Below are 17,679 nucleotides of genomic sequence, written 5' to 3'. Positions count from 1 at the left end.
GTGACTGGATCATGGGGGTGGTTTCTAATGACTCAGCACCACCCCCCGGTGCTGTCTTGTGACAGAGTTCTCACAAGATATGGTTGTTTAAAAGTGTGTAGCACCTACCTCTTCACTCTCTCTCCTGCTCCACCATGTGAAGATGTGCCTGCTTCCCCTTCACCTTCCACCATGATTGTAAGTTCCTAAGGCCTCCACTGCCGTGCTTCCTGTATAGCCTGTGGAACTGTGAATCAGTTATAACTCTTTTCTTCATAAATTACCCAGTCTTGGGTAGTTTTTATTAGGAATGAGAGAATGGAATAATATATAGCGAGAAGTAAAAAAGCAAAAAGAAACTTCATATTGGGAGTAGGATGAGTGGGTGGCATGATCAGACAGTCAGTGATTGTTCCTGAGGGCAGTTAATTCTCAGGAAGGACCATATAAGGAGCAGGTTTTCCAGATCTCAAGCTCACTAAGGATTGGAAATGAGCCAAACTTAATGGTCCCATGAGGAGGAGAGAAGCTTAACTAAAATTTGATCAAGTTAACAAGCACTTTACTTTGAATGATTAATGGGGAAGAATAGTTCAACAATTATTTATGAGACACAGAATGAGAATTTGGAGGGTCTGTTCTGACCTTGTCTTCATTTGGGTTGCTGTAACAAAATGTCATAAACTAGGTGGTTTATAAACAACATAAATTTATTTCTCACAGATCTGGAGACTGAAAAGTCCAAAATCAAGGCACTGGTCAAACTTGATGTCTGGAATCAGCCTGTTTTCTTATTCACAGAAGGTACCTTTCACTGTGTCCTCACAAGGGTGAAGGGGCTACCATCTCTGGAGGCTCTGAGAAGGGCACTAATTCCATTAATGAGGGCTCTGCCCAAAATGACTTCCCAAAAGTTTCATCTCTTAATACCATGACATTAGGGATTAGGGTTCAACATATGAATTTTGGCGGGGGCAGGGGGACTCAAATATTCAGACCATAGCACCTTGTCAAAGGTAAATAAGAGTTACCCAGGAGTCTTATCTGAGTCATATGGGAAGGCTGGTTCTTTGCAGTGAACATTTTTCTCCTATAAAAAAGAGTAGAGAGATTTCTTTAACCATCACTGTTATCTAGGATCACGGGGCTCTGACAAAGTTCAGCACTGTCAAGAGGAAGAACCCAGCAACATGACAGTAACTAAATATGGCAGTGATGATCCCCTATAGGGAACTATGGCCATTTACTCAGGTAAGTGTATCCTAGGAACAAAAAAAAGAATACCTGGGAATTTTAAATAAAGGAGTGAGTTGATATTGCTAGTGAGGAAACTAAAGCAACATCATGGGTCCCTTACTAGAGTGGAAGCGTATGTAAGCCAGGTAATACATGAGGTCTTGGCCCATATGTAGTTTACAGAGGATCTACTAGCTCTATAGAGTCATTCAATGGTAATTTCTCCAATCCCTATACCCACAACTGAAGTACATTAGATGTACCTGTTAGTTAGGAGAACTCATTGGTCTTGGAGTAAAAACTATTTATTAGGGAAGGCTGAGTAGGAACCTTTGAAACTTTCCCTACATCCAGGCAAAGAGTAATTAAAAGCAGTACTTTACTCCAGGGGCCATGGTAGGAGTTAGGCTCTCCCTCTACAGTCTAGATGATGCCTGAGTTGTGGTGATCATCATATCCCAATTTCATTCACCTCTTTGGTACCTACAAAAAGTGAATGGGCCCTGTGGACTACTGCAAGTATAAAGAATTTGTTTTTCCAATCTTATTATTTTCCTATTCCTATGTGGAAAAAGGAACAGAAATAGAAATAGTTCACTTTCACTTAGGATGAATGATTACATACAAATATGGTTTTATTCAAGGGCTATGTTAGTATTCCAATCCAATGTCATATTTTAGTTCAAAGGGATCTAGACTATCTGGAACTTCTGCAGAATATCACATTAGCCCCTTTTATGACACCATGTTAATAACACCATGTTAATTAGGCCACATGAGAAAAGAGTGATAAATACATTGGAAGCCTTAGCAAGACACCAAATATACTCCAAAAGATGGAAAATAAATTCCACTCATGTTTAAGAGCCAACTGCCTTAACAAAGTTCTTACAGGTGCAGAGGTCTGGGAAGACTCCCCAAAAGTAAAGAACAAATTATTGCACTTTATACCTGCACCCACCAAAAGGAAAGTATAAAATTGAATAGGTCTCTTTGGGTACAGGAAACAACATATTCCAGCTTGGGAGTTATTTCTCTCGGGACATGGAAGTTTGCAAGCCTTGAGTGGAGTCCAGTGGATCTAGGCTCTAGTGCAAGCAATCCTGTCACATTGGCCATACAATCTGGCTGACCCTATGATATTAGATCTATTGATGGTAGAAAAAAAATACTCTGGAATCTGTGGCCAGCTCCTGTAGGATAAATCCAAATTTGGTCCCTAGTAATGGGGAGCAAGGCCATGTCATCTGCAGCAAATAATCAGATGCTATGGTATTAGACCCTGAAAGAGAAGGTGTGCCTGTCTGGGGACACTAATTGACAATAAGGCCAGAACCTACTGTGTCATAAATCAGGCCAGGACTAAGCCACTGTAAGATGTGTGTGGGATATTACTAATTGGGCATAATCAGGGCCAAGGGCACAATTAAGCCACAAGAGCAGCTGGTCCAAACTCCCATGACATCTACCATATCTGCACTGGTGCCTTGTCCTCACACAGCCTATGACCATATGGGAGACCCTTTATGGTCAGATGTCAGATATTGAAAGGGCAACCTTAATTTATGGATAATTCACCTAGTATATAAGTGCAAGCCAAATATTGACTATGACTATCTATGTATCTATCTATCTACCTATCATCTTTTTTTGAGATGGAGTTTCACTCTTGTTGCTCAGGCTGGAGTGCAATGGAGTGATCTTGGCTCACCACAACCTCCGCCTCCCAGGTTCAAGTGATTCTCCTGCCTCAGCCTCCCAAGTCGCTGGGATACAGGCATGCACCATCACATCCAGCTAATTTTGTGTTTTTAGTAGAGATGGGGTTTCATCATGTTAGCCAGGCTGGTCTCGAACTCCTGACCTCAAATGATCTACCTGCCTCGGCCTCCCAAAGTGCTGGAATTACAGGCATGAGCCACCACACCTGGCCTGCCTGTGGGTATATTATCTTCATGGGCAGTCTTCAAAACATCAGAAAAAGAAATTCTTCCTTTGGGCAGTTTCAAGTGGAAGACTAATCTACTTTGTGTATAAAGACAAGAAGCAGGTGTAAAGCTCATGACAGTAGGAAGTAATCTGACTGGCTAGTCACAAATAAGAAAGTTTGGAAAATTGGGAACAAGGAGTTCAGAAGAAGCATGTGGATGGATAGATGGTAATGACTATGAAATATGAAAATTTGTTTAAGGAATGTTAAGGAAAACCAGAGACTATTTATTGTGAAACAGACAATAAGCAATCAATTAAGGCACTAAACTACTAATTAAAGCTTTACAATGGCACTGAGAATTATTCTCTTCCAGTTGATATCAGCCATCTCCATCACTGCTCCTCCATCCCCCCAGTGCTAGCACAACAGGGCCATGAATGGTGTAGTCATATGGCAAGGATGCAGGTTATGCATGACCTAAATTCCTGCTGTTAAATTCCCAAACTGCTAGCAAAAGGGGATTAAAATTGAGCTCTGTATACAGATCCATCTCTCAAAAATATCCACCAACCATTTGATGATATTCTAATCACTTTAGACTCCATTCATCCTTGAAGAGGCAGTAATTTCTCTTGACTAAACTATATCATGCTTATGGTTTTGCCTTCCCTGCTCAGGGAGGCTCTGGCAACACTTCTATTCAAGGGCCTGCATAATGTTTAACCCATAGATCCAGGCTCTCACATAATGCTGCACTGGAACAAGGAATTCACATTACAGTGAAAGAGATGCACATGACCATAGGACCCAGTGGACTAGTCACATTCTGTCTTGATAAAGTGTTGGAATGATGTTTTTAAGGTACAGCCTAATTAGAACTGATACATGAAAAAATGGGAAGTTATTCTCTATATGATAGTTTGTACCTTATGCCAATGATTCGCTTTTTTTTGTTTTGTTTTTGTTTTTGTTTTTGGACGGAGTCTTGCTCTGTCACCCAGGCTGGAGTGCAGGCACTATCTCGGCTCACTGCAACTCCTGCTTCCCAGGCTCAAGCAATTCTCCTGCCTCAGCCTCCTGAGTAGCTGGGATTACAGTGGATGCTCCCACACCAGGTTCACTTTTGTATTTTAGTAGAGACAGGGTTACACCATGTTGTCCAAGCTGGTCTCAAACTCCTGTCAGTGATTCTTAAGTGATCTACTAAGCCTCTATGGGTAAGCCCTACCTAATTTTGAAAGTAAGTGGGAAAGTGCAGCAACTATGGCAAGAGAAGGTCATAGTGACCGCAGGCTCAAATCTCTCAGGGATACAGGTCTGGATTGCCACAGCAAGTAAGCCACCTCGTCAAACAAAAGTGCTGGCCAAAAGTGGGGAAAATCTAGCAGGGATTTGAGAGGTTTTTCTTCCTCCTGACACCAAATACATAGTGTTTTTTCCAACATTACTTCACCAGCTCTCTGCCACCAAACGAGTGTCCAGCAATTTAATTCAATTGTGATAATTCTCCCTGAATTTAATGTCAGATCTCACACATTACAGGACTCAGTCCCACAAGACTGACCTCACTTTGGACACCAGTCACAAGTCCCAGGTCATTCATCCTTACTTCTGATCAACTGGCTATAAGTCAGGGCTTCTCATGACCCCTTTCTCAGGCTTGATATATGCTAGAATGGCTCACAGCAATCAGGAAGTCACTTTAGTTATATTTACCAGTTTATTATAAAGGGCACAGAATAATGGCCAGATGAAATGATACATAGGGCAAAGGATCCTGAGTGCGAAGCATCCGCACCTGCAGACTTGTGGTGTACCACTCTCCTGGCATGCGGATGTGTTCAACAATTGGGAAGCTCTCAGATCCCTGTAATTTAGGAATTTTTATGGAGGTTTCATCACATAGTATGATTGATTACCTTATTGGCCATTAGTGATTATCTCATTCAGCAGCTCCTTGCCCCTCCTCAGGGATTGGAGAGTGGGGCTGAAAGTTCTGAGCTTCTAATCAAGGGTTGGTCTTTTGGGCAACAAAGCTCCCCTCCTGAAGCCTGCCAAGAGTGACCTCATTAAGACAAAAGTTTCTTCTATCATCCTTATCACTCAGGGAAGTCCAAAAGTTTTAGGAGCTTTGTACCTAGAATTGGGGGACAAAGACCAAATGTCATTTTGTGATACCACAGTACTGGAAGAGAAAGATAATCAGCTGTGCTCCAGTTGTGGTACATGTGTGTATACATATATGGGGGTCAGTGCAAGGGAGGCTGTATTTATTCCATTAATTTTCTCATAAATATTTACCTGAAGATAACAATAGTGATTCTGTAGAAAATGTTGACAGAAAGAATAGAATTATTAAGTGGATCAAAGTCATAAAGTTGTGGATTATTACTAGTTAATATGCTATGTGACATAATTCTCACCCCTTAAGACCAAAGTGCCTAGACACCTAGCTATTGCAAGTGTTATTTTTTGATAGATCACAGCTAGCTAAGTTCCTTTTCGGGCTGGGTGCAATGGCTTACACCTGTAGTCCTGGCTACTCAGGAGGCTGAGGCAGGAGGATCGCTGAATCTATGAGTTAGAGGCTGCAGTGATCTATGATTGTGCCACTGAGCTCCAGCCTGTGCAACAGAGCCAGACTTTGTCTCTAAAAATAAGTAAATAAATATTTTAAACTCCAGTAAGTGTTTTTCTAGAATTGCTTTTGGACAAAGATAGCTGCCTCAGTCAAGGTTATAGCTCCTTCTGGAGGCAGCTCCTATCCAATGTCTTGTTGATATGAGGGATATAAAGGAAACTTGCTCAGAAGCCCTGCCTAAATACATGAAGTTTCTGAAGGGTTTACGTAGCTACAGAGCACCCTGTGGTATTAGCTGAGTCCTCTACTGCATCTGCATTGCAGTTCTACTTCACCCCATCCCTAATTCTGTCTCCATCACTTCTTTACAGATGTGGTTTCCAAAATCATTCCCCAATAAACCAACTCTATGCAAATATCTGCCTCAGAGACTAATTCACAGAGAACAAATTTATAACAGCTTCCCCAAATTTCAAGATTCAACAGTGTATTGTAAAGGAATATCTATATGTATAGTAATAACATTAAAAAAGCACATAATTGTAAGGATTTTCTTTAGACTACTGGTTACCCCTACTAGGAATGGGATGTGGTATGATTTACAGTTTGATCTTAGTAGGGTTTAGGGTTTTTTTTTCAGTAGGTTCAAGTGGAAGGAAAGAGGTACAAAGGAGTTGAGAGTATATTTAAAATAGTGGTTACAGTTTTAGGTCATTAAATGTAATCTGGGTAAGGAGATAACTGATGCCATGATGAGGATGACAGAAATTAAATGTAGCTGGGTTGGAATAGGAATCACAATGGGGCCAAAGCATCATTAGATTAAGGGTAAGGGTTTGAGGTATACAAATAAGAGACAGGGTTCTGTGAGAGTAAAGTTTTAAACTGAATGAGGTAGTCATAAAGCTCTTAGTAATCACAAAAACTAGAGTATAACTCACGCATGGGTGGTAATATATTTTACATATTTGTACCCTCCAAATCTCATGCTGAAATGTGATCCCCACTGTTGGAGTTGGGGCCTGGTGGGAGATGTTTGGGTCTTTGGAATGGCTCCCTTATTAATGGCTTGGTGCCCTCCCATTGATGATTAATGAGTTCTTACTCATTAGTTTATGCCAGAGCTAGTTGTTTAAAAGAGTCTGGCATCTCTTCCTCTCCCTCTCTCAACTTGTGACATACCTGTTCTCCCTTTGCCTTCTGCGATGAGTAAAAGCTTCCTGAGTTTTCACCAGAAGAAAATGCAAGCACTGTATTTCTTGTACAGTCTGCAGGATGGTAGGCCAAAATAAACCTCTTTTCTTTATAAATTATCTGCCCTCAGGTGTTTCTTTATGACAATGCAAAATGGACTAACAGAGGTGACCACATTGATAGGAGGGATAAAATCATTTGAGGTGAAGAAGTTAAGGAACTGAGGGTCAAGATGCTTGAAGAATAGTCATCATGGATGTTTACATCACTATAAATTATGAAAGAAGTACTGTCTTTAGGAGAAATACCAACATCATCAAGTTTAAGGCTATGGACCTAAATATCAGTATATTACCAAAACAAGAAGGAATATTGCTGGTATAGTTTGATGAAATACATTTTTAGAACTACAAAAAGGATTAATGAGTGGGTGAAGCAAAAGGTTGTAAAGAGGATGCCATCCTAACCTCCATGATCAGTGACTAAGGAAACCCATACTTGAAAGAATTCCAAAGGATGTATGTAGTGTCCTCATAGGACAGCCAGACTTCTTGCAGAGAAAGGTGAAAAGAACCTTCAGAGAAGAGCATAGGAAATTTTGATGATGACAGATCTTGAGGTCCATGGTGGAAATGTTCAAGGATACAGAAGTCGTGAGAGGGAGAATGCATATCAGATGAAGAGATGCACAGAACTGTCTGAATCAGAGTTCAAGAGATGGGTGTGGGTCTTGAAGTCTTGGACTTAGTGGTGACTGAGTTAAACTGGAACATAAAACATCAAAAGATTCACCGTGTTGGTCACTTTCTAGAAAGAGGGTGAATAATTAGTTTTACTAAAGCTTCCCTTTGAGAAGTGAACTCTTTGGCAGATGGTGGACATGAGGAAGGAAATATGTGGGTGGCAGACACTAGCCAGCAACACTTGAAGTTTTCTTGGCATCCTCTTTAATTCTGCCAAGGATAGCATTGAGACGGGGGAAGGGCCATATTGCCAGGAGCACGCAGTGCTCTGTGGATACCCTGTATATTCCTACTGATAAATATCATCATTTATCATCTTGGTAGTAAGGAGCCACAGCAGGAAGGATTATATCAACACATCAATAAATTAAAAGAGAAATATCACATGATCATTTCAACAGAGGCAGGAAATAATTCATGGTTTCACAAAAATGTGCTTAGAAAACTAGAAATAAAAATTTTCTTCATTATGTATAAAATCAAAAATCCATAGTAGGTAATGTTCTTCATGGTGACAACTTTGTATCATTTTATGAAGAATTGAGATGGATATGTGAATGAATGCATCACTTCTACTTACCATATCAGGGGAGATACAAGTCAAGGAAGTATGACAAAAGAAACCAACAAAAGGCACATGGATGAGAAAGGAAGAAACAAAAATATCATTAACGTTTTACATACTTTATAAAATCGTATATGTTTCTATATAAATGAGTGTATTATAAATCTAATGATACAATGCTATTGCTTTAGTCAACTGACTTATAGAATTTAAGAATAAAAATAAAATACTATTTCATATTTACCCACACAAAGAATCATATATGCATGAGGCTATATTGGTTATAAATACATGAATATCATGAATATAATATACATGGGAATAAAAAGTATGCATCAAATTCAGGATTATTGTTACCATGAAGGAGAGAAGGAAAAAGGATTGGTAATGGTCACATAGGTAGTTTCAAAGTATCTTTAGTATTTTATAACTAAAATAAAAAATAAATCTAAAGCATATATTGCAAGATTTTACATTTTGAAAATACTATGTGGTAGATATATGGATGTTTATTGTTTTAATTGTTATAAATTTATTTATAATTTTTTAAAATACAAAGAGAGATATATGTATATATACATACATAAAATCTTATCATACTATTGCACTTTAAGAATACTTCCTGAATAGAATACCACCCAAACTTTTTAGCCGAGTGTAAAATATTATCCATGATTCATCCCTGACAGTCTTAAGACTTGTTAAATGCACTTCAAGGTTCGGCATAAGAATCGACTCTTTCAATAACTCTACCCTAGCCCCACCATTCTGGGATGGATTCTCTTACATTGCCCTGTGTTAGCACTCAGTGCTCACATGCATCATACCACATATCACACGGGATTATAACATGTTTACTCCTTTGTGTATCTCACCAAGTAGATTATGAATTCTTTGATGGCAGAAACTATGTCTTTAATCTATGTATACCCAATTCCTAGGTATATAATGGCACATATTAAGAAATAAATGGCTTTTGAATGGATAAAAACCTACTTAAAAGTTAAGCCATATTTACTGGAAGCTAAAATTGAGCAGTGACAATGATATTATCGAAAAAGAAAGATAACTCTCCCTTTGTTGCTCTGAGCACCTGAAAGCAAAGCTCTATTGTCTTCAAATGAGGAATCAACTCTCATTTCTCAAAGCTAACTATTGTAAAAGGTTTATTTTCCTGCTCAGATCAATTACCGGTATTGATAATGGTGAAAGTTTTTAGAATCCCTGTGACTGTTATTTTGTTTGAAAAATGATTTGTAATGTATGTAGACTTATTCATCTCCAACTATTGATGTAGCAGGAAGCTGAACATTTTAATATAATTAATTTCCCTTGTGATGCACCACTAAGAAACAGCCTGCAATTAGAGATGTATTTTCATAATACTGTGTGTTTCCTGAACTGGTATTTTATATATATTAAAATGTTCACAATATTTCTCAAAATCAGTTTAAATTTCTCCACATTTGTCCTACAGACAAAAAAAATCTAGTGACTTAAAGAATAATTACCTAATGTTACTGCATCAATGAAATAAAAATATCCATTGCACCTGATATTTAAACTCAAAATGTGTAATTCCTTGTACTCTTTACCAATTTATGACTCATAGAGCACCCTGAATAGTGTATATGGCGAGGCTTAAAAATTTGAAGTCAAACAACCTGCGTCCGGGATTAAACAGCAAGTTACCAAGCCTACTGTGTGGTTTTCAGCAGGTCACCTAATGTATCCAGTCAATTTCTAAATCCCCACTTGGGCAAAATACTACTTTTGTCAAGGTTTTCTAGTACAAACCAAATAATATTATTATTGCTTCTTGAAGGCCAGAAAGCCCATTGACATGCACTGTACCTAGCCATATCTGATCACCATTCCACGATTCACAAATCTTAACCTATAAAGACATATGAGATGATTGTTATCACAGGCCAGTGTCTTAGGGGCCAACAAAAGAGCTCTTATACAATGAGCTCTCATTCTCTTTCTGTTGTTGATAGTCTAACATAAAGGCGAAAAAAAAGAGAACTGTAGAAACAGTAACAAAGATATCTGTGATAATATATTAGAAATATACAATATTAATCAAAAAGGCAAACAATTTAAGCCAAATAATGACATAGTGATTTGGCCCAATTTTTCATTGGTACTAATGAAAATAAAACTTTTATGTCATATGTTGGTATATTTATGGTATAAAGAATGCATCATTATTAAGTGATTAGAGCTCTATACTTCCTTTTAAGAGTTGACTAGCATGAAAATATTAGCTATTATTAAAGCATTACCATATATAAACAGACTTCAACACCAATATATATTGTTTTTGGATAATGATAGCAAATTCATTTGATCATTCACTTGGCACAATCCATTTTGCAACCAAAAGCATATATTTTCAAGAAAATTAGCTGAGGCTAACTGGAAATCTTAATTAAAATTAACTAAATCAAAGGGGTCAATTGTGGGTCAAAACTGATTGCCTAGGCCTCATTAGTACTGAAGTCTAATCAAATGAATCTGCTAGCCTCAAGTCACCACCCACCAAATTATTGCCTTATGGAATATTTTTATATGCCATGGATGCTACTTTCAAATGATGCCATGTGAGACCAAATATAGACAATCAGGAGGCTTTTTTGTACATGATTACAAACATCTGGACAATCTAAACTACTTAAAAATTGTAATGAAATGTTTGATATTTTTGGTAATTGGTTATTTCTAAAATAAAAGATGATTCTATGCTTTTAAGAGGTAAGCAATTGTTGGTTTCAACTATTGATTTGTCATTTTTAATATCTGCCATTTTTGTTTGGCAGCCCTTTACTAAACAAATTTCTAAAAATACTTTTACAAATTTATTTATTAGTCAAATGAAATAGACTTTTATTATCTTTAAACTGTTTAGCATGGATATACATATGCAAACAGATATAATATTGAGAGAGTATCTTTTAGTAACTGAATATAACAAAACTTAATCCAGTTCTTGTGGAATCCTTAATATGGTGTACTTTTCAGGAGTACAAAGTAAAGTGGGAAGTGAAAAACTCATGAGTAAAAATAGGAAAGCTCTCTCCTGTATAAATTTGCTTTCTGAGAGTATTTTTGATCACTCTGGTAAAATTAAAATGAATAGAAGAAGGGAGTAAGCAAAGTGGTTCTCATGACCGAAGAGTAAAGGGAAGTTGAAGAGGCAGAAAATGGTGGTAAGAGTGAGGCAGAACAGTTAAGGCATAAAAGTAGAAAAGCCAAGGTAAAGTTTGATTAAATGGAGAATGAAAAGAAATGGAAGTATCTAGAGGCAAACAAATGAGATAGTAAACATATTTTGAAAATTGAAGGCATTCTAATTATACAGTAAAAATGAAACAATGAAAGAAAGCCAACAATAATTAAAAACTCTTAAATTTTATAGCTTTTTAGAAAAATATAATTTTAGGAAATAAAAGTAAATTAAAAATGGGAAAACCTTAAAAAAGAGAATAATACCTAAATTAATGTTTTCTATAAATATCAAACAACTGCTTTGTATAAGCATTACGTAGGCTTTGAGTGCAAAGTTAAGAAGACATGTTTGCTCAAGGAAAAACAATTGTAACATAATTCCATAGCTTCTTTTTAAAGGTATGTACAACCTGCAGTGTGAGAGCTTGGGAGGGAGGATGGCTAAGTTTGCTAAGAAGATAGCAGAGTAGGTAGCATTCGTTTTGAGACTGGAAAGTTGAATAAGCATTTATAAAATACAGTGAGATACAATTTGATCAGAGGGAACAGATTGTGAGATATTCTAGGGAACTTAAAGGACTCTTAGTACTGCCGTGCTACAGAGAGCAATAGTGATAGTCATGAGGCTGGAGACAAAAGCAGGCCCCAGATTCACAATAGTCCTGTGTGCCTGAGGAGGAGTTCTAGATTTTATTCTGCAGGTGAATTGAAACAACTGGGTCATTTCGAGTCAGAGAGTGACTTAATCAAATTTGTTATAAAAGATTACTTGATGAAAGTACAAAAGAATGAGTTATGGAAATATAAAATGCAGGAACATTATCAAAAAGATGATTGCAACATTACAGGTGAGAAATGATAAAAGCCTTAACTTGGGCGATGTTAATGGACTAGAAAAAGAGGAAATAAATATTTAAGGCACAAAGATGTCAGCACTTAGTGATTCTGAGTCTTCCATATTTATGGGCTTTAGGTGTGCCCAAGATCTCTTTGTCCTCAGGACATCCAAGCTGCCTTGCCCATTTACTCTAATCCTACACGTAATTATTTGTCATCTTCTATGCAAACCATGATGTGAAAAAAAAAGTAAGTACTGATCATTCTTATTAATGCTTTTTGAAAAGATTTCTAATAATAAAAATGTAGTTCCTAAAAGATTTATTTTCCATTTAAAATAAAATCAATTATTTTTAATTACAGCCAGGATGGCATTACTGCAATGCTATGCATTCCTGTAACATCTGGGTAAGGTGGAAGAGACATATATCAATCTGCTCCCTCCTTGCTCACAAACTTGTAATGCTGTTTTGAACTCACAATGCCCTAGGTTGCCATGAACCCCCAACTGTGTATCAAGCACTGTTTTTAGACACGAAGACGGTACTAAGACGAAGCGAGGTCCATTCCCTTACAGAAGTTGAACTTAGTGGGAGAGACAAATACAATACAAATATTCACAGGAATAAGGTCATAGAGTGTTGTCAAGGAAAAATGCAGGACATCATGAAGTTGCTTAATGAAAAGAATCTCTAATACAGGATTTGGTGAATGAGAGGGAGCTGAAAGGAAGTGGTCAGAATAGAGTGAAATAGATAAATATTTTACCAGAAGAAATATGCAGAATATCCTTGAAATGTTTAAGATACTAACAAAAGACCAACGTGGTTTGAGCCAAGAGAGGATGAGATAGACCCCTGACATAGACTATAGAGGAAGAAGAGGGAAGGCCAGGTCTTGCAGGCCTGTTAGGATTCTGAGTTTATGCTTTGGTGATAGCAGGACCTTGAAGAGTGTTGAGCAGAGGAGTGATTTGCTAAATCACAATGCTTTCAAATACTTGACTTCACAAGTGTGACTTGGACTATCCTACATGACCGAAATAAATGGCCATTTGAATACCAAAAATTATATTATTCTGATGTATTCACAAGTCAAAAGGGGAAAGCAATACATTTTAAAATGTAAAAAAGCAATTGGCCCTCAAGTGCCTTCCCTTTTTTCTAAATTCAGAATAGTAGAAATCTATAATTGAGCATAATTGTAGAGAACAAAGGGGGAAAATATGACCTCAGGCATTTCCTCCGTGCTCTTGCTGCTTGATCGAGAAACCCAGTATAGCTTCCTCAGTTCTGAGTGAGTATTACTTTTAGTATATACAACTATATATATATACTTTTTCCATATATATAACATATATATCATTTTCCATATATAATATATGTATATTATAGGTATATTTATTTATTATAAATATGCACAGGTCTGGAAAAAGTAAATAAAGTTTGAGGGGAGAGAGTCTAAAGGTTTTAGTCTAAGGTTTTTATACTTTCTTTTAACCAGCTTTGTGTTGTGTTTGATTGACCATGTGTGTCTGTGTGTGTGAATACAACTATAAGGAAATACATAAGTAGCTGTATTTGGGGTTCGGTCCTACCTCTCAAACTAAGTAAAAGGCCACACTCCCTATTTTGTGCTTTTATCAGTAGGCATGCTAAATGACTCATCAGCTTTTAGGGACATGGTGTATTTATGTTTCTTTGTGGATGTTTGGTTTGGAGCTAGGAATAAAAGCTTGCATGTCATAAATATGGGCTGAATTCTTGGACTTTCAGTGAGTGTGGTAAGCATGAACCTTTAATTAGAGAATAATGTGAGTGATCGGTGAGTTCCTGCTTCTTGTACTTTATGTTGTCTTCTTATTCATTTACTGAGGCTCTTGTCTAGATCCAAATATAAGTGTGGCAATGCACATTCAATTTTTTTCATGGTGATACTCATTCAACTTTTTGGCACTCTGTAAAGAAATAAGCAAGAAGAAATGGTCAATAGAGAAAGTATGTGGTATCTTTTTGTACTTAATAATAATGATTAGCAAATTCTAACCAGGGTCTACAATAATTTCATTTTAAAACAACAAATTGATGATGTGAGGAGGTAACAAAAGTATCCAAACTGAAACATAGCTTAGAGAAAAAAATTACAGAGGTAGATAAATTACCACTTGAATAGCCATTAAATTATAAAGGCTGGGCATGGTGGCTCACAAATATAATTCCAGCACTTTGGGAGACTGAGGTGGGCAGATGGCTTGAGCCCAGGAGTTCAAGACCAGTCTGGGCCACATGGCAAAGCCCTGTCTCTACAAAAAATACAAAAATAATTAGCTGGGTATGGTGGTCTGTGCCTGTAGTCCCAGCTACTCAGGAGGCTGAGGCAGGAGAATTGCTTCAGCTAGGGAGGTGGAGGCTGCAGTGAGCTGTGATTGCACCACTGCACTCCAGCCTGGGTGACAGAGCGAGATCCTGTCTCAGATAGATAGATAGATAGATAGATAGATAGATAGATAGATAGATAGATGATAGATAGATAGATAGATAGAGATAATCATACACTGTAGAGGTCATCACCTCCCAATAATCCAATAATCATATTTCTTTCATCACATTTTATTAGGTTATCTTTATAAAATACAGGTTTTTACTTGTATAATTCTTTTGCAGTGAAGTATCTCTCCCTTTCCTTGGACTGATGATCTGTTTCCCACATTCATGAAATTAAGTTTTATCACACTGTTCTCATATCTTTCTCCTTTTCCTGCTTATAACTGTGCTAAAACTTCCGGCTTCTCAGATGGCTAGATCTCCCCATATAGGTAATTTTTCTGCATCAATACAACAACAGATTGATGAACCAGATGAGCTATGTTTAGAATATAGTAGTACTTTGAAAGGGACAATCACTTCTTTAGACCCCAGTGGGATGCTAATGACATTTGTAAAACTTTTCTTGATGTAATTCTTCACTATAGATTTGCACTTATTTTGTTTCTATCAGTCACAAGTTTCTTTGTGAGTCAATCATGCATAAAATCTTTCCCAGCTGTTAGAAATCAGTGTTTGGCTATTTCTCCATATATATCCAAAATGGTGTTACGAAGTATGAACATTATTTGGTTATTTTGTTCTGGATCTTTTTTTATTATGTTTGTTTTCTCTTGGTGTTCATATCATCACCCAATTTAGTATCATTTGTGATTTGAATTAATGTGCTGTGTACCTCTATGTCCAGACTAAAAATAGAAGTATTAACATTCTTCTGGGGTGCCTGAAACTGAATGCAATTTAATACCAATAAAGCAGGGCCATGATGTTTTTCAGAAACGAATTGACAGAATATTTCTACTTAGGGGACGTGCAGCAGCATATTGATCATAAAGGGAGACTTAAAACTTCCTAAAAAAGAATCCCTTAAAGCCTTAACTTAATCTACAGTATAGCTGCAGTAAAGAAAGATAACAGTATGGTGGCTGAAATTATTTTTTTAAAAAAGCATTTACATTGAAAAGGAAATGACTGCAGGAGATAATCTTCTATTTTATCACTGTGAAACTTTAGAGACAGTAATGAGCATAACAAGTGTGAAATATGCTTAATGTATTAACATGAGAAGTACTGAAGAGTACAATTTTCCATTTAGAATTTCTACAATTTAAAAGATAAACTGTTTCCCCACTATAACTGTATTCCTTAGAATTTCTGATTTTATTACTCTACACATGGATAGACAGAGAGACTTTGAGTTTCAATAAGAATGCCCTGTATGTACTTCTACATTCAGAGAAGCTTATGAGATCTCAGAAATGACCCCCTAAAAGGTATGGAATAAAGAACCTAAAGCAGCAACACCTATCCATATGGCAGGAGATTTCATGCCTGGCAACGTTGCTTGCAACTGTGACATACTTTATATTCTGCCAGCAAAATCTCATTGCATTCATGGTTTTTATAGGTATTGCAGTAATATAAATTTTCACTATTTCATTCTTTCTTGGAGGCAATGAAGGGGAAAAAGGTTGGACTATATGGAACTAAGGAAGCATGGCCTTGATTGATTACCCTTCTGAAACACATTTATCAGCTTTATATGGTCAACTATACTATATTGAGCCTTAAGCACTGAAGGATTCTGAAGACACTGTTATATTATTTAAGATACTTTGCAAAACAAAAATCCTGAATTCATATATATATATGAATTCAGTATTGTTTTGATGTTAATAAGCTTGTATGTTATGTCCTTTTCCTGTTAGGATTTAGAAATCCTTTTCTCCTGTAAGTCTCTGCCTATTGTCACCTGCATTTTCCCTATTTCACTAGTTTAATCATATTGCATAGTCCATAGTGCAAACTATGGACTATAATTCGTGTGTGTCTGTGTATTTCTGTACTTTTTTCTGAATGTGGAAAATTTTGGTAAAATCTATTTCCAAAACTCTATCCTCCCTCTTATCTGCTTTATAATAAACAATTCCAAAGGATACAGAATAAATAAGAAAGAGTAGAAGACTGCCTTAATTATTTCCAAAACCAGGGATGCTGTTTCATCTAAAAGCATGCAAGCATATAGAATTAGCTAAGCCAATAACTAGAGCATCCAAGACTTGAAGAAAATGGACATTTCCTCTTAGCCCTTCTGAGGGCAATCAGGACAATTTTGAGGGGGCTCATTGTACTTACCATGAGATAAAGTATGTACAGGGTAGACTATCTGTAAAGTAAAGAGAAAAGCATGATTTTATGAATAATTTACCTTCCTTCCTAGAAATATTTATCATTATCTAAGGAGATTATTTGCAGAATGAATCTTCAGGTCCCAGGGCCTCTAGAAAACATCCAGTAAACTTGACTGAATAAGAACAATATTACAAATAATGTTTTCAACTATTAGAAAAACACTACTTATTTAAAGTAATTAAGATAATTTCAAGAATTCAATAAACTGCTATGGAATTATGAATGGGGAAATGTATGGAAATTGAGATATTTCCTCCATCATACATGTTAAATAAAGTTTTGCAGATTATTGGATAGTTTGTTGATCAGAAAAAACTTGGAAGCTTCAAAAGAATCATGAATAGCAAATAAAATTAAATAGTGTTTCTATAGTTCTTGCTACAAAGCTAATTTACCTTGAATATAAAAGTAGAACAGGTGTTGTAAAAGAAAGAACTGGACAGGAAGCTCATCTCCTGTATATACTAAATACTTTGGTTAAGTTTTCCCCATGCTTAAAGAAATAGCCAATTTGTTTTAGATTAAATTTACAAGAAAAGATTATTTTCAACTTTTCAAACATTCAAATTATTTTGAACGCTATTTAAAGAACTATGTTTATCAGAATTCTGGGTCACTCATAAATACTCCCTCACTCCTGCATT

The sequence above is a fragment of the Pan troglodytes genome, chromosome 17, assembly GCF_028858775.2.
Source record: "Pan troglodytes isolate AG18354 chromosome 17, NHGRI_mPanTro3-v2.0_pri, whole genome shotgun sequence".
NCBI classification, from domain to species: domain Eukaryota; kingdom Metazoa; phylum Chordata; class Mammalia; order Primates; family Hominidae; genus Pan; species Pan troglodytes.
This window is presented reverse-complemented; position numbering follows the sequence as displayed.